The 25,998-nt window shown below is 39.8% G+C and overlaps 1 protein-coding gene across 37 annotated transcripts in view; it reads right to left on the reverse strand.

Annotated features, from left to right (window-relative positions):
- Positions 1-25,998, reverse strand: part of EPB41L2 (erythrocyte membrane protein band 4.1 like 2) — a 219,269-nt gene that overhangs the window by 119,034 nt on the left and 74,237 nt on the right. Inside the window, exon 1 of one of the 37 annotated variants that reach the window (XM_019831205.3) lies at positions 20,571-20,777. The exons of 34 other annotated variants lie outside the window; for them this stretch is intronic. The gene's annotated coding sequence lies outside the window, so the exon portion shown is untranslated. 2 more of the 37 variants (XM_006931999.5, XM_006932000.4) reach the window with 2 other exon arrangements.

Raw genomic sequence — 25,998 nt, forward strand, 5'->3', positions numbered from 1 at the left:
ACCAAAATGATGGGTATTATAAAGATGAATTTTAAATGTGGAGTGCTTAATAGTGAGAAAATTAGATCTGGAAAAAAAAAACTGTATCTTTTTTGTCCCCAAATTAAACCCCATAATTCACCAGCATTATTTCAGTGCAGAAGTTAGTTTTCTGAGAAAAGTACTCAAACTATGATCAAAAAGTCTAACCCTCTGTCCCACCCAAACGCAAACATAGTCTTCCTTATAGATGCAATTACAAGTATCTAGGGGCCCTTAATCTGAACCAAATGAAGACATTATAGAGGTGGGGAGGGGAAATGCATCTAACAATTGACCCTATCACAACTAACGAAAACAAAATTGAAATGAAGTGTGAAAGTAACTACTTGTCTCAATTTCACACGAGCAAAGAGGGATTTTTTAAAATAAAGCTCCCCCGCTGATATATTAAAAACAAACAAACAAACAAAAAAAAAACAGGCAGAGCAGAGATAGCACACTCTCTCCTCTGTTGCCAATGTTCAAAGGCCTAGGAACCCTGGCCAGTGGAAATTTTCCAGCTATCTTCAAAAGTAGTACAAACCTTGACTAGTTCAAAAAAATAAAACACACTTGCTCTTTTTTAAGCTTTAGTGAGATATACTTCACATACCACAAAATTTACCCATTTAAATTGCTTAGTTAATGGTTTTGAATACATTCACAAGATTGTGCAACCATCACCACTATCTAATTCTAGAATATTTTCATCATCCTGAAAAGGAACTTTCTACCCATTAACGTTTTGTCTCCATTGTCCCCTCCCTCCGCCCCCAGCCCCTGGCAATTACTTTCAATCCATATGGATTTGCCTATTCTAGACATTTCAAATAGACGGAATTACACATGTGGCATTTTCACTGGACATAATGCTTTCAAGGTTCACCCATACTGTAGCATGTATCAGTATTACACTTGTTTATTAAAATATTCTTCACCCTCTTTTGCCAATCATATATCTGATAAGAGTCTAGTATCCAAAATATATCAAGAACCCTTACAATTCAACAGAATGAATGAATGAATGAATGAAAGAAAGAATGAATGAATGAATGCAAAGAATTTTAAGTAGACATTTCTCCAAAGAAAACATACAAATGGCCAGTAAGCACTTGAAATGCTGCTCAACATCATCAAACCCAAACCACCATCAGATACCACTTCATATGCACTAAAAGATGGCTCTTATCAAAAAGACAGAGAGTAACAAGTACTAGTGAGAATGTGGAAAATTTTAAATTCTCAACCCTGGTGGCAAAGAAAGTAAAATGGTGCATTCACTTTGGAAAACCGTTTGTCAGTTTCTCAAAAGTTAAAGTTACCACAGGACCTAGCGATCCCATTCCTACGTGTATATATATACCCAAGAGAAATGAAAACAGATGTAAACGAAAAGGAAAACTTGTAAACGAATCTTCAGAACAGCCTTATCCGTAATAGTCAGAAAACAGAAACTCAAATTTCTACCAACTGATGAATGGATAAACAAGATGGGTGTGTCTGTACAATATTAACTCCTAAAAAGGAATGAAGTGCTAATGTATGCTGCCACACACAAACCTTGAAAACATTATTCTAAGTGAAAAAAATACAAAAGGCTACATGGTATGTGATCTGCTTCTATGAAATTTCCAGAATACGCAAACCCACAAAGAAGAAGTAGATTAGTGGTTGTAAAGGGCTGGAAGATAGAATAGAGAGCAACTGCTAATGAGTACAGGGTTTCCTTTGGGGGTAATGAAAATGTTCTGGAATTAGACAGTGGTGATGGTTGTACAGCCTTGTGAATACACACAAAACCATTGCATTGTAAGCTTTAAAAGGGTGATATCTCAGGCGCCAAGGTAAATCAGTTGGTTGAGCATCTGACTCTTGATTTTGGCTCAGGTCATGATCCCAGGGTTGTGGGATCCAGCCCCACGCCGGGCTCCATGCTGTATGTGAAGCCTGCTTAAGATATTCTCTCTCTCTCTCTCTCTCTCTCTCTCTCTCTCTCTCTCTCTCTGCCCCTCTCCAACTCGTTTGTGCCCTAAAATAAATAAAATGAAAAACTAATATAGTTTTTTAAAGGGTGATATCTCAATAATAAAAAAGTTTTTAAAAATGGTATTCCCGGGGCGCCTGGGTGGCGCAGTCGGTTAAGCGTCCGACTTCAACCAGGTCACGATCTCGCAGTCCGTGAGTTCGAGCCCCGCGTCAGGCTCTGGGCTGATGGCTCAGAGCCTGGAGCCTGTTTCCGATTCTGTGTCTCCCTCTCTCTCTGCCCCTCCCCCGTTCATGCTCTGTCTCTCTCTGTCCCAAAAATAAATAAACGTTGAAAAAAAAATTTAAAAAAAAAATGGTATTCCCTTCTAATAGGCAAGCATGAAAGCATTCAGTCAGCCTGACTATTTAATGGGCCCCTACAATGTGCCAAGTACTGGGCACATGAATAAAGACTGCCTTCAAGAAGCTGAAGGAGGGGAGAAGGTGGTGGACAGATGAAGTGAAAAGCACACTGCTTAAAAAGCACAAGACAGATACTTAACCCAGATTAGGAGAAGAGGGTCACTAGGTAAGCCCTTCTACCAAAGTTGACATTTGAGTTTCTTTAAAATAATGAGCCCTCATTCAGGCAAGGGAGTCAGGATAGGCAGCATGTGCCAGGAACAGGGAAGTGTGGAACCAGGAGAATATTCCTCCTACAGGAAACCACAAGTACTGAACGGTAATACACTGTACAAGTTAAGTGGAAGCTTGCTATAGAGATAGGAGATGAGGAGGAAAGCGAATTAGCAGGGACAAAGTAGGAGCAGTAAGCAGGAGCCAGGACATAAAAGGTTTTGTGTATCCTGGTAAGAAAGGTCTTGAGGTTAATTTAAAGGCAGTCAGAAGTCATATAAGCACTTTCCACAGAGGAGTAATGTAATCATACCCACATTTCAAATAGCCCAACCTGGCTTGTAAAGTACAGGATGAAAGATTGAAATAGACATCCAGGAGGCTGTTCAATAACCCACACACAAGACGATGATGGTCTGCACTAAGGTAGGAGCAGTGAGGCAAAGGACAAGAAATGAATCTAATGGTAAAGAGAGATAGACGACATGATGTGTCCACAATGAATAGAACAAGTCAAAGAGAGGAAAGGGTTGAGGAAAAGTCTCAGGTCATGGAAACTGGGGTGATGGTAGAACCACCCACTGAAACAGGGAGCACAAAGGAAAAGAGGGTCTGACGGAGACAAACTCTGTTTTGAATGCATCACAACTGACAAGTCTGTCTAGCTGAACACCTGCCATACAGGTCTTGAACGGAGACTGGATATGCACAAGAGATATGGATTTGGGAGTTGTCATCGTATGTGTGATAGTTAAAAGCACAAATGATACATACAGCCGTCACCTACAGAAAAAGTGTAGTTTTGCATTTAGAGGGTCCTGAAAAGACCTTTATCACTGCTCAACATTGCAGAGTCAGGCAGAAGGCAGGAGGTGAGAGAACTATATAATAAGACTAGGAGATGAGTGGAAATAAATGGAGGGCAATGCTACAAAGGAAGAATAGTTAAGTAACTATAACATTTTAATTTATAATTCTATCCATGTTTGAAAATTTGCACATATTAGTTCACTACCTCTATGCTGTATAAAAGCATAAAGTGTAGGTGTGTTAGTAAAATGTTTAACTACCATCTGCATTGGTCTCAGATCACCAAACTTAAACATCGTATTCAGTCAAACAACTATCTGTGATGAAGTAAACATCACAGATAAAACAGGCTGTAGCCAACATGGATGTATTGTAGAAAAATTATACCAATATTCCTGAAAATCAAAAACTGGTGATATTGAGCAAAACTAAACCATATGTTTTATAGAATTTTTGTACGAAATCTTAGCTCAACGTAAACCAAAATGTACAAAATATTAAGGCATTGCCTTTATTTAGGAAGACATGAGCCAAGATCTGTTAAGTCATTCTAAAGCTAATATGATTACTGAACTTTCTCCTCCAAAGATCTGAGTTGAACGTTCAGGTAAATAGAATGCAGTTACTATTCACAAACCTAAGTGGGCTTCCCACCCCCCCTCAATTTATTTAAACTAAACAAACAAATTTCACCCATTTCTCTCATTCCCGCATCTGGCAACCACTGGTTGTTCTCTTTATCTATGAGCTTGGTTTCGTTGTTGTTATTTAAATTGCACATACAAGAGAGATCTTAAGGTGTCTTTCTTTCTGTGACATTTAGTTTAGCATAATCCATCCATGCTATTGCAAACAGCAAGATTCCATTCTTGTTTACTGATGAATAATACTCGTGTGTGTGTGTGTGTGTGTGTGTGTGTGTGTGTGTGTGTGTCACAATTCTTTATCCATTCATCCATAAATGGAAATTTAGGCTGTTGTTTCTATATGCTGACTACGATAAATAATGCTACAGTGAACATGGTGTGTATACATCTTTTTGAGTTAGTGAGTTTTCATTTCCTTTGATAAATACCAAGAAACTGCTGGATCATATGGTAGTTAATTTTTTAATTTTCTGAGGAAACTCAATACAGTTTTTCTCTAGTGGCTGTACCACTTTAGGTATTTAAAATTCAGAATCATGTCTCCCAGTAAGACTCTTACATGAGTTTTTGAACTGGCCCCAAATAGCACAGAAAGTCTTTTTTCCTTCTTTAAACTACCATTTTCCATGTACCACTTAAATGGAGAATATTATTTATATTAATCATGCAATGACCCAAGTTGATTTTTAGTATATACTCTCTAATTACGTTTTGAGAGTTGAACCAATGCCCTGGTAAAAATTAAAATAAAAACGTCCCACCCTTGTCCAAGCTAATCAAGATAATTGGTAGCTCTCTAATTACTTTTGCTATGACAAATAATCTGGAGACCAATTAAGTAAAGTTGATTTTTGGTCAAAATATTTTAGAAGCAATGAGATATAAAACTCAAGTTTCCACTATTATGTTAGAAACATTAACATTTTTATTTTAATCATAAGACCTGCCACTTACTGTGTCAGACATCACGCACATAAATATCTGCTCTTTAAAGCATCCTACAGGGAAGATATGATCCCTGTTTGTAAGTCATAAAGAGAAAAAGTTATGTGACTTATCCAAGGCCACTGAACGGAGGACCACACAGCTGTGCATACCTGTTTTCACCTGTATTTCATAATGTAATCACAACTCCCCCCTTGAATGCTTTGAATGATTGAATTAACCAGGTCCTTTGGTACAGTCCTCAGTCCTCAAAGAAAATTCGTATCAGTTTGTGGAAAGGACTACAGAATATGAATCTATTCTGCGATTTACTATAACTCGCTCTGGCCCTCCCCCAGTAAGAAATGTACAGATGAGTTCCCATCACATGGAAAGAAGACCATACTTGAAGGTTATTTTTGGCCATGTAATCACAATTGAGCTGATGAATGGAAATTAAAGACAAGGTGCTAACACAGAGAGCACAGATAAACCACACCATTAAGCCTTACACAGTGGTCTTCCTCAACCACTACTGGATTCACACTTTTAAGTTTTAAGAATCTCAGAGCTGTTCAGTGTTGCCCCTCCAAATGCAAGTTACAAGATCTTAAAACACAAACAAACAAAAAAACAGTGAACTGGCTAATTCTATAAAATTGCATTTGTAAATACTCAAAAATAAGGGTGGATATAATTATGTGTAAATAAGTACCTTCTTAAAATAGTTTCAGAGATAAACAAAAGCTCAAACCTAAACACTACCTTCTTTGTTGATAAAATGGCTTCTTGAACAAATTACCACCATCAAGAAAACATGATTATAGCACATCCATTCACCATAATTATCATGCCTGTGACTCTCAAGAGTTTCAAATGTGGATAAGCCTTTAAACTCCATCACCCACTAAAATGCAAACTTCTGCAGTAGAATGCAAGCCTTCGCACTAAAATGAAAGCCCCATAAGGGCTAGGCTCTTTCTATGTTACCCGCATCTAGACTGGCACAGAGAGGCACCTGATACATATTTACCGAATGAGTGCTGTGAAATCGTCCAGTCTAATACCCTCATTCCCTCTTATCAACAAGGAAACTGAGGTTCAGAAAGATCAGAGATTTGCCTGAGATCACAAAGCTAGACGGGAGAAGCCAAACCCAGAACTACGGTTTCCCAAACTCTAGCAATGCTCATTCCACTACCTTTCATAAGTATAATTACAAATACCGAAAATCCATTATTTTTATTTAGCTATATAAGTTATATTAAATTAAATTTAAAAAATTAAAATTATTAAATTAAATCCATTCAGTTATATAACATACTAAGTAAAGACCTTTCTGCTTATCAGCAACCAAAAAGAATATTGCTGGGAACGGCCAGCCCATTAGACAAGCATGTGGTTTTGACACAATTACCATGTTGGCATACTCCATCTGGGTTGACAGAAGTGTTCACTATTGTAACAGCTCCATGAGAAAAAGCATGCATCACTTAACACGCAACCAAGCAGAAAACCATCAACAGAGGATCAGCACTGGTTAGGTACAAAGCTGTGTTATGCAAAACCACCTTTTTTTTGTTTTGTTATTTTTTTTTTTTTTTAACTTTTAAAAAGGGCGGTCAATTCCCAGGAGCTGTCTCTATCACCAGGCTAAACAACCTACCATACGATGCAGAACATCGTGCTACAGAAGACACTGGTCCCTAAGCGGAGTACTACAACCAGCAAAGCAAAGCAGATACACAACTCTAGACACTCCTATGAAGAACTTCAAGTAAGGGGTTCAAGCTAACTATCGGGTATAGAGGTTTCCTTAAAACCTCACGAAAACCAGTGCTACTCTAAGAGCCCTCACTGTTAACAAAATCCCTGTACAGAAAATGGGGTAGGTGCTGTCAGCTGAGCGGCCCTCCCCCTCTGCAGAGATGAGAGCAATCGGCAGTCTTTGATTTCTACCAACAAAGTTCAACCCATTACTTAGGACACTCCAGATTTAACAAAATGGAAAAGGATGCATTTCTAAACTTCAAAATGGTGGCAAGGGAATCAAGAGGCGCTTTCCTGTGAACTTTGAGAAAGAAAACAAATTGTGCAACAAATAACTATTAAACTTCTATAATATTGGCCATGTGTGCACCGTTTCAATTTTGTCACTTTCTAGGTCTGACAAAACTGGTTTTCATCCGTGGCGGTGACTGGTCAGAGGATATGCAGAACAATTTTCTGGCTTATGTTCATGTCCCTACACAGCCCTATAGCCCAAGAAGAAGTCTTTTAATACCCAACTACCTTCCCTAAAAGCACAAAATGTGAGAAAAAGACAAAACAGCAACCTCAATATAGAAATGACTCAGCGGCCACCTAACCAGTTAGGAAATAATGAAAGCAGTGCTTCTTAAATCTGTACAGCAAGTAAAAGGAGGTGAAGAGGGAAAAGGAGGAAGACGAAAGGGAGGAAAAATGAAAAGTATCTGGAGAGGGAAAGGAATGACAAAAACAGGACGACTTAGAGCAGACTGCATGTAATTCCTCTCTTGTAGGTTGATTTTTCTTAAGTGTCAGGTGTATAGACACCTATACCCCATATTCAAATAAGTGTCACCACATTCCAAAGGGATGATCTGTTAGTTTAAATTATCTATATGGGGAGGATAAATGAGTTATTTTTTTAAACAATCCAATGCTACCCACCCTAGTTACCTTAATAACACACTCTTTGGCTTCTTTTTTGTTCTTTTTGTTTTGTTTTTAAGGGATAAGGATCTATAAGAGAGACTGAACTATTTCTGCAAAGACATAAGCTAGCATCTGGCTTAAATTAAAGCCACATACACAAAAGATATGAACTGTGGCCCTCGGCTAGTTCAAGCCTAGGCAGGATCAGATTACATTCAGAGCATGTATTTCCTCCACCCTTTCTCCTTTTTAAACAGAACCCAAATTTTCTTCAGCTTTTGTCTCTCTTACACATGCATGCCAGCGGGGGCTGGCTCCAGGCCAGGCCAAAAGGCAATGATCTACTGGTCCAAGGCAATCACGGTAGTCCCCCTCCCCCTGTCGAGAAGACTTGCGGAAAGTCTATTGGTGGGAAGATTCCTTCCACTAAAAGGAGCCAAAAGGGAAAGGCCCCTCTTCTGTCTCGAAGCCCTGGATACCTGACTCTAGAAGTGCTGTTGCCATCTTGAGTATCCAAGAAGGGAGAAAGCCTGAGGACAAAGTGACACATACTAGAGCTGGCATGCTGCACATGGCCAGGTCCTAGGGTTGTGCTTCCTGGTATGTGAAAGAACACACTCCCTACTATGAGAACAATGGGGTTTCAGCTACTCGCAGCCACTATTAGCCTCTGCATATTCCGGAGCAAGCATCAGAAAATAAGCCCTAAGAAACTGGGAACACATACAGAACTGTATCGGGTAATTACTACTCCCCTCTGGGTTCTATGGCCCTCATAGCCTAAGAGCCATGGCTGTCGAATGTTCATTTTTCCTGATGCTCAAATTTTTTAAACCCAGTATCTGGGTTAATATCTGAGTAAGATAAAGGATTAATCTTTATTTTAAAAACTCTAAGAATGAAACAAACAAACAAACAAATCTTAAGAGTTCATCAAAGTGTAAGATTCTCTTTCGTCATATTGGGGGGGGGGGTACATGAAAATCAAGACAATTTTCAACAATGTTCAGTTCCAGTAGCACCTAAGGTAAGAGCTAACGATCTCATTTGTTAAAAGCCAAGTCCCTGCTGCTCTCAAGAATTACGTCGAGATGATAAGCACTGGGTGAGGTATGGAACTGGTGAATCACTACATTGTACACCTGAAACTAAGACAACACTGTATGCTAACTACACTGGAATAAAAATTTTAAAAACACAATTACATCAATAAAGATCTGTGCCAGGCAGAATCTTCTCCACAAGCAACTAGGGTCATCCCAGAAATAGATTCCCTTTCCTAGAGTGAGGGCTCAATAAGCAGATACTATACATAGCCATTAAGGATCCCGATATTGGCCACCATTCTCATCATCAAAATGCACATAAACGTCATCATATTGGGCACTCCAAAAGCACACACTAATCGAGATGATAGAGACATCCAGAACCCTACTGGCTCGTCATGAAGCAATTACGAGTGGTGTGGTCAGGAATACTGATCAACTGCACCGAATTCCTGCTCTCAGACAAGGCCCCAGTTTTTTGTTTTTTGTTTGTTTTTTAATAAGAATTTATTGTCAAATTGGTTTCCATACAACACCCAGTGCTCATCCCAAAAGGTGCCCTCCTCAAAGCCCCAGTTTTTTAACAGTCAGATGGAGCTACATCCTTTCTGTGTGAAGCTATTTAATCTTAGGATAAAATAACAGAGTGGTTTGGAGATCAAGTCTGGGAGCTACAAAGACCAGGATTAGAATTCCAGCTCTGTCTCCTACTAGTGGTGTACCCAGGGATATTTATTATTTAGCCTTCAGTTTCCTCATAAGCAAAACAGGGATAGAATACATTCTCACTGGGATGCCCTAAGGATGTAATTAGATGCTATATATAAAGTGCCTGGCACACAGTAAATTCATAATAAATGGTGGGCCACTGTCATCAAATAGGGATTCTGGCCAAAAAAAACCCCAAAAAACGGGGGGGGGAGGGCACTATGCCCCTTCGTTCACTAAAAATATTAAGAACAGAAATAATAGTGACAATATCAGCTATTTATTGAGCATGGTTCTAGAGACTCTGAGTGTAGCAATTCCCTTAATCCTCACAACGCTTTGAAGTAGGAACTAAGATCATTCCCATGTTACAGATGAAGAAGGAAAGACAAGATAAAGGACTTGCACGAAGCCATACACCCAATACATGGAAGAGCCGCGATTCAGACCCAGGCTGTCCAGCTCCAGAGACCTCCTACAATACCGCCACCAATCCCAAACAGCTTCACTGTTACACAACCAACACTAGCATAATGGCCGACAATTCACTATCTGTTGAAAAAGCCGGGGCACCTGGGCGGCTTAGTCCATTGAGCATCTGACTTCAGCCCAGGTCATGATCTCACGGTTTGTGAGTTCGAGCCCCACAGTTCACCGCTGTCAGCGTAGAGCCTGCTTCAGATCCTCTGTCCCTCTCTCTCGGCCCCTCCCCTGCTCGTGCCCTCTCAAAACTAAATACAACATAAAAAAAGAAAAAGCAAAAAGCAAACTATTACTACCAACTTGGAGGCTTACAGTCCTAAGCAGTATGTTCTAACTGAGCCCCTTATAAATTTCACCTATTTTCAGAATGTGGGTTGCAGATTTTAGGCCCTTCTCTCAAAGCAAATGTTTCTTCAGCCCTTGCACAGCACAGGTAACCAGACACCAGCGGTACAGGTGAACAGAATCCTGTTCTCGGCCTAGTGAGGGACTGAGGTAGCAAGACTAGCGTCAATATAGGGGTGCGTGGGTGACTCTGTTGGTTAGGCATCAGACTTCAGCTCAGGTCATGATCTCACAGCTTGTGGGTTCGAGCCCCGCATAGGGCTCTGGGCTGACAGCTCGGAGCCTCGAGCCTGCTTCAGATTCTGTGCCTCCCTCTCTCTCTGCCCCTCCACCACTCGTGCTCTCTTTCTCTCAAAAATAAATAAACATTAAAAAAAAATGTTAAGAAAAAAAAGATTAGTGTTAATATACATTCAAACCACGTGTCACTAATTCAGAGATTTTGCTCATTCAGATCAGAAATTACTACTAGTCTGAAGACCTGACAAGGTTTTCTGTGACGATACCATTGTCCTCTCTTTAGGAGGTCACACACGGTCCCACATGGGAACTCTTGGTTTAACACTCCTGAAATACAAAAAGGCACCGTGCTTTTTTAAGAAAACTTAATTCTCATTCTCAATTGGTTTGCTAGAGATATATTCGCTGTCTGGAAAAATTTAAGTCACTTGAATAAAAAATCCAAATAAAATCTTCCTGGTTATAAATTTCTTCAACATATAAAACGAATTTGTTTCGAATTTTTGAATTAGCCCGGCTCACCATCAACCAGCTAGGGGGAAAAGATGGCTTTCTCTCTCTATATATGTATAAACACTGGTGCATAAGCAGGTAGGCCCAAAAAAATTATTCCCATTCTCTCCTGGAAGAGTACAAACAGGGACCTCAGAAACAGAGTTCTCTGAAATTTGAAAACACTTTTAAAGGGGAATAAAACAGAATGGGAAGATTCTTATTCAACTTCTAAGCTGGACATACATAAACATCCCTGATCTCTGTGAGCAGCTCCCTCCACGTTTATAGGGAAAAGCAGGAACAAAGTTGGCCTGACACGCACAAGGTCATGTTTCCTGTCTACACCTCTCCCCTGCCCACTTCTGCACCTATGCTCACATGAAGAGCAAAACTTTTGTACAGATGATGAATAATAACATGTTTCTAGTGCGGCGTGATGCATCTGGTAGCTTCTCAATAAATGTCTTTTGTGATGCTCCTAAGTATTTAGGAAATACTTATTTGTACCACCATCATAGAACATTCTCTAGAAAAGAAAAATACACTAATGTGCAGTTTCCTCCAATGACATCATAACCAGGCTCAAAACAGAGCAAAGCCAACAATCTCTCCTCATCATACCAGACACCAGGGAGCAGGCTTTTTCTGAGCTCATCCTACAACTACCATCAGAATAGGATCCTTACCCAGCCCCATCAGAAAACCCACCTGATCACGTGGAACTCTACAAGTCTAATACTATTTGTGTGACTCAAACTCTAAATTCTTTAGCTTAAAAATAACAGTGGTTCAGGAGGCTTTTCCCAAATAAGCTAACGACAAATCCATCAAGGTTAACTGCACAGGATAAATGCACAGGCTGCAGACGCTGCATTTTAATAGGTCGTAAGACAAAGTCTTGTCAAAATCAATCAACTCGCCACGCTATGACAAGGCCACCAGGCTGGAGCCTACACTGATCTCACACTTTCAAATCCTCTTCTCCATAAGCTTTGGAACACTGCAGTCAACAGGCATAAATATCTGAACCTTGTCAAAAAACAGAATGTACATTTACAACTTTGATCGTTAGCTCTTCTGCCATTTTAAATATTTACAGCACTACCAGTTATGCCAACGCATAGTATATATTCTTAATTAACATAGGAGACTGAACTGCATGATTTTTCTAGCTTAGGTAAGCAAGCCTAACTAAACATTGACACCAGTCCTCTGGCCAGTCAGCAGAAGGTGCTGTAGACTGTTAGCTGTGGACCCTCCACGCCTGGCGTGATAAAAGCAACTTTCCCCAGGCAGGAAAAGCTGTAACTACAATGGAATTAGAGACATGCCATTTGGAATGCCTAAAACCGCCCCCCCCCCCCGCCACACACACACACACACACACACACACACACACACACACACACACAAGTATTTCTACTCTGAGCATTAGTTTAGTTCAAAACTACTTTACTTATTAGTAAGAGCTTCAAACAACTACTTTTTAGGTGAGGCTGACTAGAACAGGTTTTTGCTTCAACAAAATTTCTTTGTTTCTTTGGAGGTAGGATTCTCAAAATTCAACATGTGTAATCGTGAGTGGAGTACAGGATCCCACGGGAGAATATGCCAGGCATTCAATTTTCAGGGGTCCAACAAAAAAATTCAAGCAAACTAAATGTCAGCGTTTAAAATTTCCCTTTCCAAGTCTGCAATCGAGCTAAGATGTTAAACCGTACACAGGTCACCAATGTATCCTAGAACGTGCACAGGAACGCTGCACGGAGACGGAGCACCTACGACTGGCTGGCTGTCGAGATCACCAGCATCATCTCTACACTTATTTGTTCCCACGCCCAAGTTGCCAATAATTTTAAGAGACAATTCTTTGTTGGGCCCAAAAATAGAAAACTTAAACTTCACAAGTACACATGTGCCCTCCTCCCCCAAATGTACTGGCTAATTCTTTCAGCAGAAGAGCATTCCATATGGTGCCAACAATAAAGGAACTTGCAGAGATCATCTGGCGATCACTGTGGTGGTTTTGTTTTGTTAGAAAGTAACACTCAAACGAGGTTCTTTTTAAGGGTGGGAATTAGATCAAGAAAAAGCAGGAAGACCATTTTTTCCAAGTCTGGATGTCAGAATCTGGGCAACAATAGTGAGTTGTCACTATTCTTCAATGTGACAACAGATTACATATTCAGTAAAAAAAAAAAAAAAAAAAAAAGAGGTTAATACCTATCCTTATTTAACCAACATTTATTTACTTCGGGTGTGACAACATCAAAACAACATACAATTTTTAACCACTGTTAATGGCCACTAATCTGTAGAGGCTAAAAAACGTGAATTCAACTCTGTGCCAGTCACAGTACAACTCCTTTTTAATCAAACAAATTAGCATGAAAATGAAGCATTCTATAAATTAAAATCGGTCATCCTTCAACATGTTTCAAAAGTAACTGTAGACTATTAACCTTACATGGTTCTCATTGTGCTTTAGGAATAATTAACTTTCATATAGTATATTGTACCACTGAATAAATCGCCTGTGAAGAGCAGGACAAGTATGTAAAATAAACCAACTAGCTTCGTTATTCTCATATGTCAAACTTGAAAAAGCACTTATGTTGACATAAGTCAACATCTGCCTAGAAAAATGCAAACAAGTGAGCCAAAACTAAACTCTGGCCACCAAAAAAATATATTTTTCATAAAACTTGGATCAAATATAACTGAACATGTTCCCTTGCCAAAGAGCATACATACCCAGGTTCCATGTACTCTGTACATTAGTATTCTCCAAATTTTCAGTCCCCTGGATATGGACAGTCTCAAAAGCAAACTTTCTTCAAAAGCAAAAACAAACAAGCATAGACCACCAAACCCAACTGCTCCAACAGAAACTTCCTCAAAATCTCCCCCTTAAAATACATACACAGCTTTTTAAAAAGTTCATCGAGCCCGTTGTCTGCTGTTCACTGTCACTAGGAGACTGGAAAGCTGATGGAAATCCAGCTTCCAAAAGCTTAATGAGCAAGACTGGCCCCACCCAGGCTGGACCCTGCTGGAGAAGGGGCATGCTCAGTAGAAAAGCCCAGCTTGGTTCCAAGTTACTTCATTCCTCGGCTACAAAATCCACACGGGTCAAAGAAAAAGTCATCTTCCTGCTGCCTGTTCTACCCACTAAATGAAGAACACTTTCCATAAAGAATAGTGTTAATAATGACTAATTTTAGGATTACAGTTTTTGTAATTCTCTTGCTGAAAGATTTTTCCTGTTTTTGTATCATTTTCGCTTTGCTTTGGGTTTGCACCCACGAACTTTTTTCCTTCCCCCCCAACTTTGTTTTTAGTTCTGTCATTTTAATCCACCCTACAAATAGACACCAAAAGCATATGTATACAGCATATAATCTAATAATCTCTCTTTATGAACTCTATCAGTTTCAGATATAAAAAAGCCATATACACACGAAGTCCAGTTTTCAATACATAAAAACATCTATTTTGATTCATCTGTAAAAGAATTTGCTTATTCACAAAAGAATTTGCTTATTCATTCATTCATTCATTCTATATTTAAAAATAGAGGTTTGTTTTAATTTAGATTTATAGTGCCATCACATAATTACAAAGCTGATAAATTCCTGTTTTGTTATTGTCAATACTCAGACATGATGGATACAAAAGGTAAGCCTATATCCATAGGTCATACTGAATACAAATACCCAAGGGAAACAAAGTACATTTAAAAACGTTAATGCATTTTCCTTTAGTGACAAGATTCAAGTCAGAGATCAGAGAAAAGACTAATTTTCCTTAATTGTACATAACCAGCCCTCCGTCCTTTGCATTTCCAGAATTTAAATTCGTGTGTAGGGGTGCCTTGGTGGCTCAACTGGTTAAGTGTCTGACTTCAGCTCAGGTCATGATCTCAGTTTGTGAGTTCGAGCCCCGCATCAGGCTCAGCCCAGAGAGAGCCTCCCTCTCTCTCTGTCCCTCCCCCACCTCTCTCTCAAAAATAAACAAACATCAAAAAAAAATTTTTTTTTAATAAAGAAATAAATTTGGGCGTGTATGTGTGTTCCCATGTAGGTATATATACATGAGCAAATCAGGACCAAGAATGACTCTGGATCCAAGCATGATTCTGTACAACCTCACCCCGCTACTGCTACATCGCGCTCTATCAAGCAGTTCTTAGGTCAATGAGTATTACATGCTCACTTCACCTACAGTCTTGAAAAAAGTCTTTTTAAATTCTAAAGAAAACACTTTAGAGATTTAGGCAAATAAGATGTCACCTGTACCCACTAACAGAAAAAGGTAAAATTTGCTTTATGGTAACAGTGAAAATGTGTTCCAGTGACAGCTCTGAAGACATTGATCTCTGTCAAAATGAACAAACACAAAACTAAAACAAACAAACAAAACAATCATTGCATATAATGGAAGTAAACTTCAGTATCTACCACAAGGTTTTCAGTGGTTCACAAAAGGGCAATGTGGTGAACTTTTTAACAGAGTCAATCTTATTCAATTAAAAGCATCATCTTTTATTACGTTCTTCCTTCATTTTTTAAATATTAAATGTATTTTTTAATACATACTGCAGCACAATGACAGATTTACTTCAATATGCTTGAAAAAAAGTATTGGCTCCAAACCTTTTCCTGAAATGTATTGCTCCACAGAACCCGTAAGCATCAGAACTCCTAACACGTAGCACTGGATCCAGTGAAGTTGCCAATGGTAGAGGAGGTCTACAACCCATCCAGGCATCTCTGATCACCCCTGTGCCTCCTACCCTCTTAACTCTCCTACTGCTATACACTGCATTGTGTCCCCCCCTCCCCAATGCATATGCTGAAGCACTAATTCCCAATGTGATGATATTTGGAGAGGAGACCTTAGGGAGATAATTAGATTTCGATGAGGTCTTAAGGGTGGGGCCATCATGATGGAATTAGTGCCTTGATAAGAAGAGATACACCAGAGAGTCCGCTCATTCTCTCCTGCTCTCCTGCTCTCTTGCTTCACTACATGGCAGCCATCTACAAGCCAAGAAGGGAGCCCTCACCAGAAACAGACCATGCTGGCACCCCGATCTCGGACTTCCAGCCTCCAGAACTGTGAGAAAATAAACGTGCTGAAGCCACTCAACAGTACCATGTTATGGCAGCCCAAGCTGATGAAGGCACCTACATTCTTAATTATGAAGCCCAATGTCATTGCTCAAGCTCCTCTGCGGTCTCCAATATACAAGATCCTGCTCAGAAGACATCTGGATTTCATGCTCTAATCAAAGGTTAAGAGAATTAAGACAGAAAAGGGAGTTTTGTGGCACTATAATTTCGAAGCAGAACAAATGACTCATATGGTAGATAAAAAGAGAACTCAGAAAATATAAATGAGTGTCCAAACTCATACGCTCAACAAGGGGTAGAGTCAGAATTTACACCAGTCTTCAAAGCCAATGCTGGTGGCGCTGGCAGTCTAGTGACGAGCACAGCTGCTTTCCAAAGCCAATGTACTCTTCCGCCAATTCGAACACCTGTGTTTTCAAGATGAGTAAACTGAACCCAAAGTGAAATAACTTCTACAAGGTTATTCAGTGGGTTACTGGAAGAAGTACACAAACCAAAGCCAGGGTCATTTAAAGCATCCATTCCCAGTAAGATTTTAAACACATTAAAGTACACAAAGTACATCCACAAATGTCCTCCCATAAAAAAACTGTTAATATGCTCCCTCTCTCTCTGCCCCTACCCCACTCATGTCTCTGTCTCTTCCTGTCAAAAGTAAATTAAAAAAAAAAAAATTTTTTTTAAACTGTTAATATGAATTTAGATCTAAACTCTGTCTTGGGAAAATCATAAATAGTCATGTGCTGACACTGTCTCATTATTCCATTAAAAGGGGAAATTAGGGGCACCTGGCTGGCTCAGCAGGGGGAGCATGTGGCTCTTGATCATGAGGTCATGAGTTTGAGTCCCACTTTGGGTGTAGATACTACTTAAATAAAACTTTATAAAAGGGGGAGGGGGGTTAGAAGCTGATCCTCCAAATACTTTTTGAAGAATACTATTTTTTTAAGAATACTATTTTTTTAAGAATACTATTTTTTTAAGAATACTATTTTTTTGGGGGGCGCCTGGGTGGCGCAGTCGGTTAAGCGTCCGACTTCAGCCAGGTCATGATCTCGAGATCCGTGAGTTCGAGCCCCGCGTCAGGCTCTGGGCTGATGGCTCAGAGCCCGGAGCCTGTTTCCGATTCTGTGTCTCCCTCTCTCTCTGCCCCTCCCCCGTTCATGCTCTGTCTCTCTCTGTCCCAAAAATAAATAAACGTTGAAAAAAAAAAATTAAAAAAAAAAAGAATACTATTTTTTTTAACAATACTTTTTTTTTTTTTTTATTCAAGGGAGTTGGTTGGGGTTAGATTGGGGGACATTTTTCCTATGTTTATATTTGTGATTTTATATATAAATAAAATGTTATGCTAAACTCAGTATCATAATTTCTTGACTTTTAAAACTGTCCTACCTCCTGCTTTATGGAAACAAAAAAATTAACTGAACAGAATGTAGAGGACCCAATAATCTAACAGGTCATTCATAGCTCACAAACTCTGTGCAGAAAATAAAGTTATCTGTATTGTAGAAAGACAATGAGGAAGACCATTTCTTTCAATCTTTCCACCTTTATTCATCTAGCCTCTGCCCGAAAAGCAATTAATCTGTCACACCAGAAAAAAAAAAAAAAAAGGAAACAATTTTCTGGCATAAGCTTAAAATAACCTAAAAAGTACTAGCCAAAACTCACTATTTTTGAATCTACTGATTTTTACAGAGAATCCATTCTTCCCACCTACCAATCAGCATGCAAAGGATATACTCCCTGAACAAAATGGAGAAAAGTTGTATCACTTTTTCAATCTGAATGGGTTCCCTAGTCTATAAATTTTTCTAACAGCCTACATTTTATCATCGCTATCTGATGTCAGCAAAAAAGAAAAAAAGAGGAAAAAACCACTGCATTCGTTCCATGGATTCTATGCACAAGTTCTCTTTCGACCACATACCACCACAGTTTATCTTCTCTCAGACTCTACACCCAGAATGCTCTGCACAACTGCAAATGAGTCGTCTGCAAAGTTTCATCCCTACCACATTTTTAAAAATGTAACATTAGAAAGTACTATAGATTTATGAGACTCTGGGGAAAAAAATTGCTGTATGGTCCCAGGTTTGTTTGGTTTTGTTTTGTTTTTTTTTTTTTTTTTGGTTTCTGTTTTTGTTTTTTTTTAAAGAAAGGGTTTGTAGAGAAGACAGTAGGAAGAGGTACAGGAGAAAATGGAAACAAAGAGGTGGTAAATGGGAATCCATCATCAAGTTAATGTTTTGAAACCATCTAAAAAGTGTTAAAAGGATTTGTTAAGAGTTTTAACTCAATAGTCAAACGCATCACTATTAGAATTACACATTCAGGCAAATACAGTAATCCAGCATTCATCTTAAAGTATCATTTTCAGGGGTTGCTCAGTAGGTTAACTGTCTGGTTCTGAATTTCAGCTCAGGTCTCGATCTCATGGTTCGTGGGATCAAGCCCTGCATTGGGCTCTGCACTGATAGCACAGACCTACCTGGGATCCCCTCTCTCTCTCTCTCTCTCTCTCTCTCTCTCTCTCTCTCTCTCATTCTCTCTCTCTCTCTCTCCCCCCCTTCCCTCCCCTCCCCTCCCCTCCCCTCCTTTGCTCCCACATGTGCTTTCTCTCTCTCAAAATAAACAAACTTTTAGAAAAATGTATCATTTTTGTGTACATTTAGAATAATGTATCATTATTGTGTCTAAGAAACATTTGCTGAGTTCCACCTTTGCACCAGACATTAAACCCTTAGGACTCAAAGATCCTTCCCCATTCCAGCCCTCAGAGAATTCACCAGTCTAGCAGGAAAGACAGATACATAAACAATCACATGTGTGATAAAGGCTACAACAGAGGGACAGGAAGGGCACAGCAAAGTGCACAACTCCCTGGAGGAGGTCAAGGAAGGCCTCATAGACTGAAGATGTTTCGGTTCATTTGGAGCTCATTTTAAGTGAGTCAATGCTACTGTTAATAATATGGCGGTGACACCCACCTTGACTTAGGGGTTAAAGAAAATAAAAGCACCTGTCACAAAGCCCATAACATAAAAAGCAGAAACAAAGACTTTGCCAGTACCTGTGAAACGCCCTACATACATGGCTGAACGAAATGGGGTTTTTATAGAATAAAGAATTTGGAGCCATAAGGGATGTCTGGCCCTTGCCTCTCACATCTGGGGTACCTAAAGCCCAGAAGCTAGAGGATTTGCCTGGGTTGTGCAGGGAGTCCGCAGCAGAACCCAGGCAGGATGTCAGATTCTGTCTAACAATCCCATGGCCCTTCCCTGTCGCAAGCCTCCCCGCCTGGATGAGAAGGAAAGAGCAGAGACACGGTTACAGAAAACACACGGCACAGAGGCCCTTTCTGGCTCTCCAACGGCCAGAGGACTAAAGAGCCCGGAGACTAAGCATGCAGTAGACATCAGTGCTCCCCAGCTCTGCCCCCACTCTCTGCACCCAGGAAAAACCCTACACGCTCCCACTCCCCAAAAAAGTAGGTCTTGAGAAACAAAGAGGTCATTGCCAAGAAAGTATCTACTGATACTTCTCAATCTGAAAGAACATTAAATTCATATTCAGAGAGTCTGCATGTTGCCATGGCATGTTACCACTTAGCTGGTGACTGAATCGGTCAAGGCACCAGCCGACCACCCACCTACGTAACAGGACCACTGTAAGAATCGTCTGAGAGTCGCCACACAGCTACTACTAAAAGAACGTGAGTTCCTGTTGAACACGGTATCCCAATGGTCAAAAAATTCATCTAGGCTTTCTCCTAAAAATGGCTGAATGTATCCTTACGTTTACTTTTAAAAAATCAAACGCTGAACATAGAGTAAACTCTTACCAATTCCATTTACCTATTTTTTCCCCCTCAACTTGGGGAAGGAAAAATGTTTCTTCACCTTAATCCACCCTCCGTAACTTCCCTTCTTTCTCTTCTCTCCTTTCCTTTAAAATGGCACCACAATTTCCAAGAGGCGCCACTAGAAACCGCATAAGTAGCAAACAGGTCAACACAAGCCTCTTATGACAAATCGCACTGGACAAAGTTGAACGCTGCTCCTGGCCGGGCAAGGCAGGGAAAGGTTAAGATGCGTGTGATAAGCAGTCATAGCTACACAGCACGCCCTGGGGAGAGGCAACCCCAGAGCCAGCCTCTCCTCACTTCACCTGTTACTCCTCCCTCTGCCCGACACAGGCCATGTGCACGCCTTGGGCACTTGTCTGGGCACCCTGTGTACCTCCAAAACCACACAACTTTGTTAGCTCGGTCACTTGAAACTGCAGCTCCGTGTTGTCGCTTCACTTTAACAACTCAACTCTCCGACCTTGAATTGTGAAAGAAAACCCGAAGCACAGGTGCAAACGTGCCCTCGGTCCACAGCCCCAACCCACCCAAAACAGAATAGCCAACACCAAGCCAGAGTACTCACCATCACCTCTGCCTAGGAGATCTTGATTTCAGCTCTGTACTTTTGGGTCTTGCTAAGACCCATTCATTCAGTGAGGAACTGCTCTTTGTTTTACTGATAGCTGTTGAGGTTACAAACCTGTGTAAAACCTGGTTCCAGCAGTGTCAGGAGGGTATTTAAATAACTAACTCTACTGCACAGAGAGGGAGAGCTAAAATACAGGCAGAGACAATTCAACAGTAACGGACTTGAACAGAAACGGACTTGTTTCCCGGGGTGAAGTTTGAGCTGACCTTGAAGGATAAGAAGGTGCTTCCAGGGCGGAGTGAAAGCGGGTAGGAGCGCACTCCTCACCGTGGGAAAAGCAAGTGAAGGGCATAGAATCAGGAAAGATAAAAGCGTGGTAGAGAACGGTAAGTACCTCGTCCGCCTGGAACACAGGGTAGGAGTGGACGAGATGGACGAGGGAGAAGGCAGCCAAGTAATAAGTGATGGGTATGCTAAAGTTTCGACGTTTTAACTCTACCCTGCGGGCGATGGAAAATACTGGGCAGTCATGTGAGAACAAGTGACACAAAGGAAACTGGTTAAGATGATGCTCCAGTGATCCAGGAAACAGCATCTCAACTAAGGCAAGGGCAACAAAGGCAAATGAAGAGATGGAGTCAATAAATATTTAGTAGGTAAAATTGACAGGATTTGATAATGAATTATATTGTGGGAGTAACAGCAAATTTCCCAGGTTCCTGGCAGTCAAAGGTCAGACAGGGCAGCACCATGAATGTAGTGAGGAGTTTCCAAGAAACGTAGGAAGCAGGAATGAAAGAAGCACAAGCTTCCAGGTTGAATGCACGTGGACTATAGGGCCTGCGTACAGCCAGGTGGAAAGTCAGGATGGTCAGACATAGGTGTCTGAACAACAAAGTCGGGGTTTCCATGCTAAGACTTGGAACTCATTGGCCCATCAGTGTTATTTGAAGCTATACAATAGATGAAACCCCAGCAAAACAGAGTAAGAAAAATGCTCATCATTATGGGGCACCTGGGTGGCTCAGTTGGTTAAGTGTCTGACTTGAGCTCAGGCGATGATCTCACAGTTTGTGGGTTCGAGCCCCGTGTCAGGATCTGTACTGACAGCTGAGAGCCTGGAGCCTGCTTCGGATTCTGTGTCTTCCTCTCTCTCTCTGCACCTCCCGTGCATGTGCTCTCTTTCTCTCAAAAATAAATAAAACATTTAAAAAAGAAAGAAAGAAGGAAAGAAAGGAAGAAAGAAAAATGCTCAAGATAAATCACCAGGCAGACAGAAAGGAAGCTATAAAGGAGGCTGGAAGGATCAGCCTAAGAGAAAGACCACAAACCATGAACATATTGCCAAAAGAGAAGAGTCAGGCTAGGAGGAGTGGAGAACAGGGCCAAGGGCACATTGCTTCAGGCACTGCTGAAGTTTTTACATTGTTGTGAAAAGGCTGCTGGTAACCTCTAAGAACAAGTTAGTGGACAGTGGACGAAAAAGCCAAGTGGCTTAAAAAAAAAAAATACTGGAGAAAGGAGGGTTAGAGGTGAGTATAGATTAATGTCCAGTTTAGCGACAGAAAAAAGGCGAGAGAATCGGGAATGAGTAACTACAAGAAGTACTAGGTTGCAGGAAAACATCTGTGCACAGCAGATGTTTTGGTGGTTTTGTTTGGTGCAGGCTTTTGGTGGGAGAGAGAGAGTAGGGAGAGGCTTGAGACACAAAGGAGAAAAAGGAAAACGGATGGCAGGTAGTTCAGAAGAAGTAAAAAAAAAAAAAAAAAAACAGGATCAAACCCACAAAAGAAGGGGTGCCTGGCTGGCTCAGTCAGTACAGCAAGTGACTCTCAGTCTTGGGGTCCTGAGTTCAATTCCCAGGTTAGGGGTAGAGATTACTTTAAAAAGTACATACATACACACACACACACACACACACACACACACACACACACACCCCTTCATCTTGAACAGCAGAAGGACATCCCCAAGGGAAGGTAACTGGAAATACACATGGGCTGGCAGAGGAAGTGGCCTGAGAAAACTAGTGATATAGGAGTATCTCTAAAGCCCTGTTCTCCATCCCAAATAACTTAGAGAACTCTGGAACATTTAAAGGAGAGAAAAAAAAAAAAAAACTGAAGAGAAAAGGAAAACTTGGGGAGAAAATATGGCCAATCCCCTAGAGTATATTCAATGATAATTCTCTTAGCATTCATGTCAACAAAGGATTCAAAACAGGTTAAACTGAACTATTCTCAACATGAAAAGTTATTGGTCTTTTAAAAACTTTGTTTGGGATTCCCTGAATCTTCTAACACATTAACTTGACTTGTAAATCAAAATCTATTAAATTACCTAGAAGAAATATAGTCAAATGACTGCCATCTTCATACCAGTATAGCAGTAGAAAAGAAGTTTAAAAAAATAACTGACTAAAATCACAAGGTTTGGAAAGGGCCATTTTAATTGTAGTGTGTGCCAAGGATTTGGCCATTCGTATTTTACGAGATACAATAACTATAACTGTAATTCTTATTTTCAAACTGTGAAGCCTGTGTCTCAATAAAATGCCAGCTTAAAAGACAAGACAATAAAGACCACGGTCACCACCAGAACCCCATAAGAATATGTGAAAGGTTATAAAACAAAACTCCTTTTATAGAGTTGAATCCTTTCCAGGGTGGGCCTTTAAGACATTCTGACAGTGCACACAAATACTATCTCTGGAAGAAAACCAAAAAGGCACAGCTGCAAGACATCTTCCACTGAAGTTGTAACCGGCTCAATGGCAGTCTTTCCTTTGAGCAAGAGAGTCTATAAAAGCCAGAAGGAGAGCTATTTTCCCCTACAAACTGCTTAGTGCCACTACTTTCTCCTGACCCAAATTGTAGCTTTATTAAAAACTTAAAATTGACAGCATGGACAGTATAACTTCATAACAGATTTGTAAAAGAAAATGTAAATAAAACTTGAAAACAGTAACTACCAAGTGGTTTTCATGAAGAAAAATCCCCAAGTGAACCAAAACTAGCCTAAGAATACATGGAGATACATATTTTTTTAATTACGATCCATCACCATTACAAACAGGAAATTTGGATGTGCCTTAAGCAGGATTTTTCCCCCCCAAGCCTCTAAGAAGTAAGCGACCAAATAGTAGTATTCTCGAAACTGATGTATTCTGGACTTATAATATCCGGATATTTATGACAGCTAAGAAAGAAAAAAAAAGTCAAATGTGGTCAACTAGGAATAAAATAAGAACAACAATTCAGGTAAGCCGATCAACGCTGTCATGCTTTCGCTGCTGTAGTTTTGACTATGTTCCTATAGCAACACCAACAAATACTCTTCTACAAATACTTCTGCAGCCAAGATAAAAACCAATAACCATCTCTCTAAATTCATTTCTATTATGGCTTCCAACAAAAAAACATCAACCTTCCTAAACTTCATTCCAGAAATTTCAAAACCTAAGGCATTAATATATCAGTTGCAGTTAACCACAACTGTCACCGGGAAGTTAACGACAAAGAAGGTTGAATTCTGTTACTTCTTTGACAATAACTCATTTTGAACAAAAAGCAACAAGAGCGCAAAAGAAAGTAATTACTAACAAATGACTTACTTGGAAAATTATCTAAATTCTAGAGAAATAGAACACTGAAAACTTTGTGCCAAAATGTAAAGCAAAGAATTCAATATTCCGAAGCCAGGAGATAAGCAAATTTCTCGGCATAAGTTTCAGAGATGCTTTCAAAAATCTCTTTTGTTAGTGCTATTGTTTTGGAGTAAACAAAATATTTTACTAATAGCAATAGGCCTGCCTATTTTGTGAGCAAGCACTCTGCAAAATGCTTTATAAATGTCCTTATTTAAGCCTCAAAACAACTTGGCACAGCAAATGTTATCACATTCATTTTGTATATGAATAAACTGAGGCTCAGAGAAATGAAGTAACCTCCCTTAATAAGCATGGAATGTAAAATAGGAGAGCAGTTAACTGTTAGTCCCGGAGTTAGACAACCAGAATTTGAATCCTGACTCAAGCCCCTAACTATGTATAAGATAGATACCGGAGACTTAAATCCAATTCTATTTTATTTGAAATACCTCCTTGACATTACACCATGATGCTTATGCAACCTCCCAGTTATACTTAACCAGATGCCAAACTCAGCCTTTTATATAAAGCCTCACCTACACATTCCTCACACTTGCACGTGAACTTTATACATTAGGACTTTACTCAATTGCTTCTACTGTAATACAAAAATTTCTCAAAAATATTTTTTAGAGGTACATAAGGAAAACTGCAAAACATAACAAAGTTCTGGATCTTTCTATTTCCCAAACACATGTATAATACATCAACAGATACTTGCCTGTCATATAATAACTAGATGTACCACATCATGCCTGTCTTCAAAGCACAGAGAGCCATTTGGGGAGACCAGAGGAGTGCAAATAAAAAGGCATCTCTATAAACTTGTGAATTAACTGTAAATACATTAAAAAAAAAAAAAGTGTGTGTCCATAGGTACACATAAACACATACATCAGATTTCCTAGAACAGTTCTGATTTCAAATATTCTATCCCACTGAATAGATTTGGGACTAAAAGGCAACTGCAGGCTAGAGTGGTAAATACAAGAAACTCGAACAAAACTTTGCAAGAAACGTTGTTGGTGGGAAAGAGGGACAGGACATTCAAGACAGGTGGGACAGTCCTCAGGGTAGAGCAGCAAGATGCCCAAGATATTCTAGGAGATCTGAGGGGAGCAGAAAGTGGTGAGTGGGGCAGTGTGTTGACCATTATCACTGGATCAGTCATACAAAGGTAAGCCAGAGGCGAGGCTGACAAGATTGTTGAGGGCTTTACACTCTATGGAAAGGACTCTAAGCTAAAGAAGATAGGTTAGTGCTCCTAAAGTTTGTTGGGGTTGTGTATACGGGGGGTTTTGGTTTTGTGTTTTTTTGTAACAATTTTACTGAGCTACCACACAAGTCACCCACTTTAAGTGTACAATTCAGGGATTCTTAGTAGAGTCATTGTGCAACCATCACCACAATCTTAGAACATTTTCATCAACCCAAAAAGAAACTCCAAACATTCTAATTCATTCTACAAGGCCTGATACCAAAGCCAAATAAAGACATCACAAAAAAAAAAAAAAAAAAGGAAACTACAGACCAATATTCCCAATGAATAAAGAAGCAAAAGTCTTCCACAAAATACTGGTAAACTAAATCCAGCAAGATATTAAAAGGATCTTACACCATGACCAAGTGGAATTTATTCCAGGAATACAAGGGTGATTCAACACACAAAAATCAATAATCATATTAATAAAAGGAAGAAAAATATACAAGATCATTTCAATAGACAGAAAAAGCATTTAACAAAATCTAACATCCTTTCACAATAAAACACTC

This window comes from Felis catus, chromosome B2 (genome assembly GCF_018350175.1).
Source record: "Felis catus isolate Fca126 chromosome B2, F.catus_Fca126_mat1.0, whole genome shotgun sequence".
NCBI classification, from domain to species: domain Eukaryota; kingdom Metazoa; phylum Chordata; class Mammalia; order Carnivora; family Felidae; genus Felis; species Felis catus.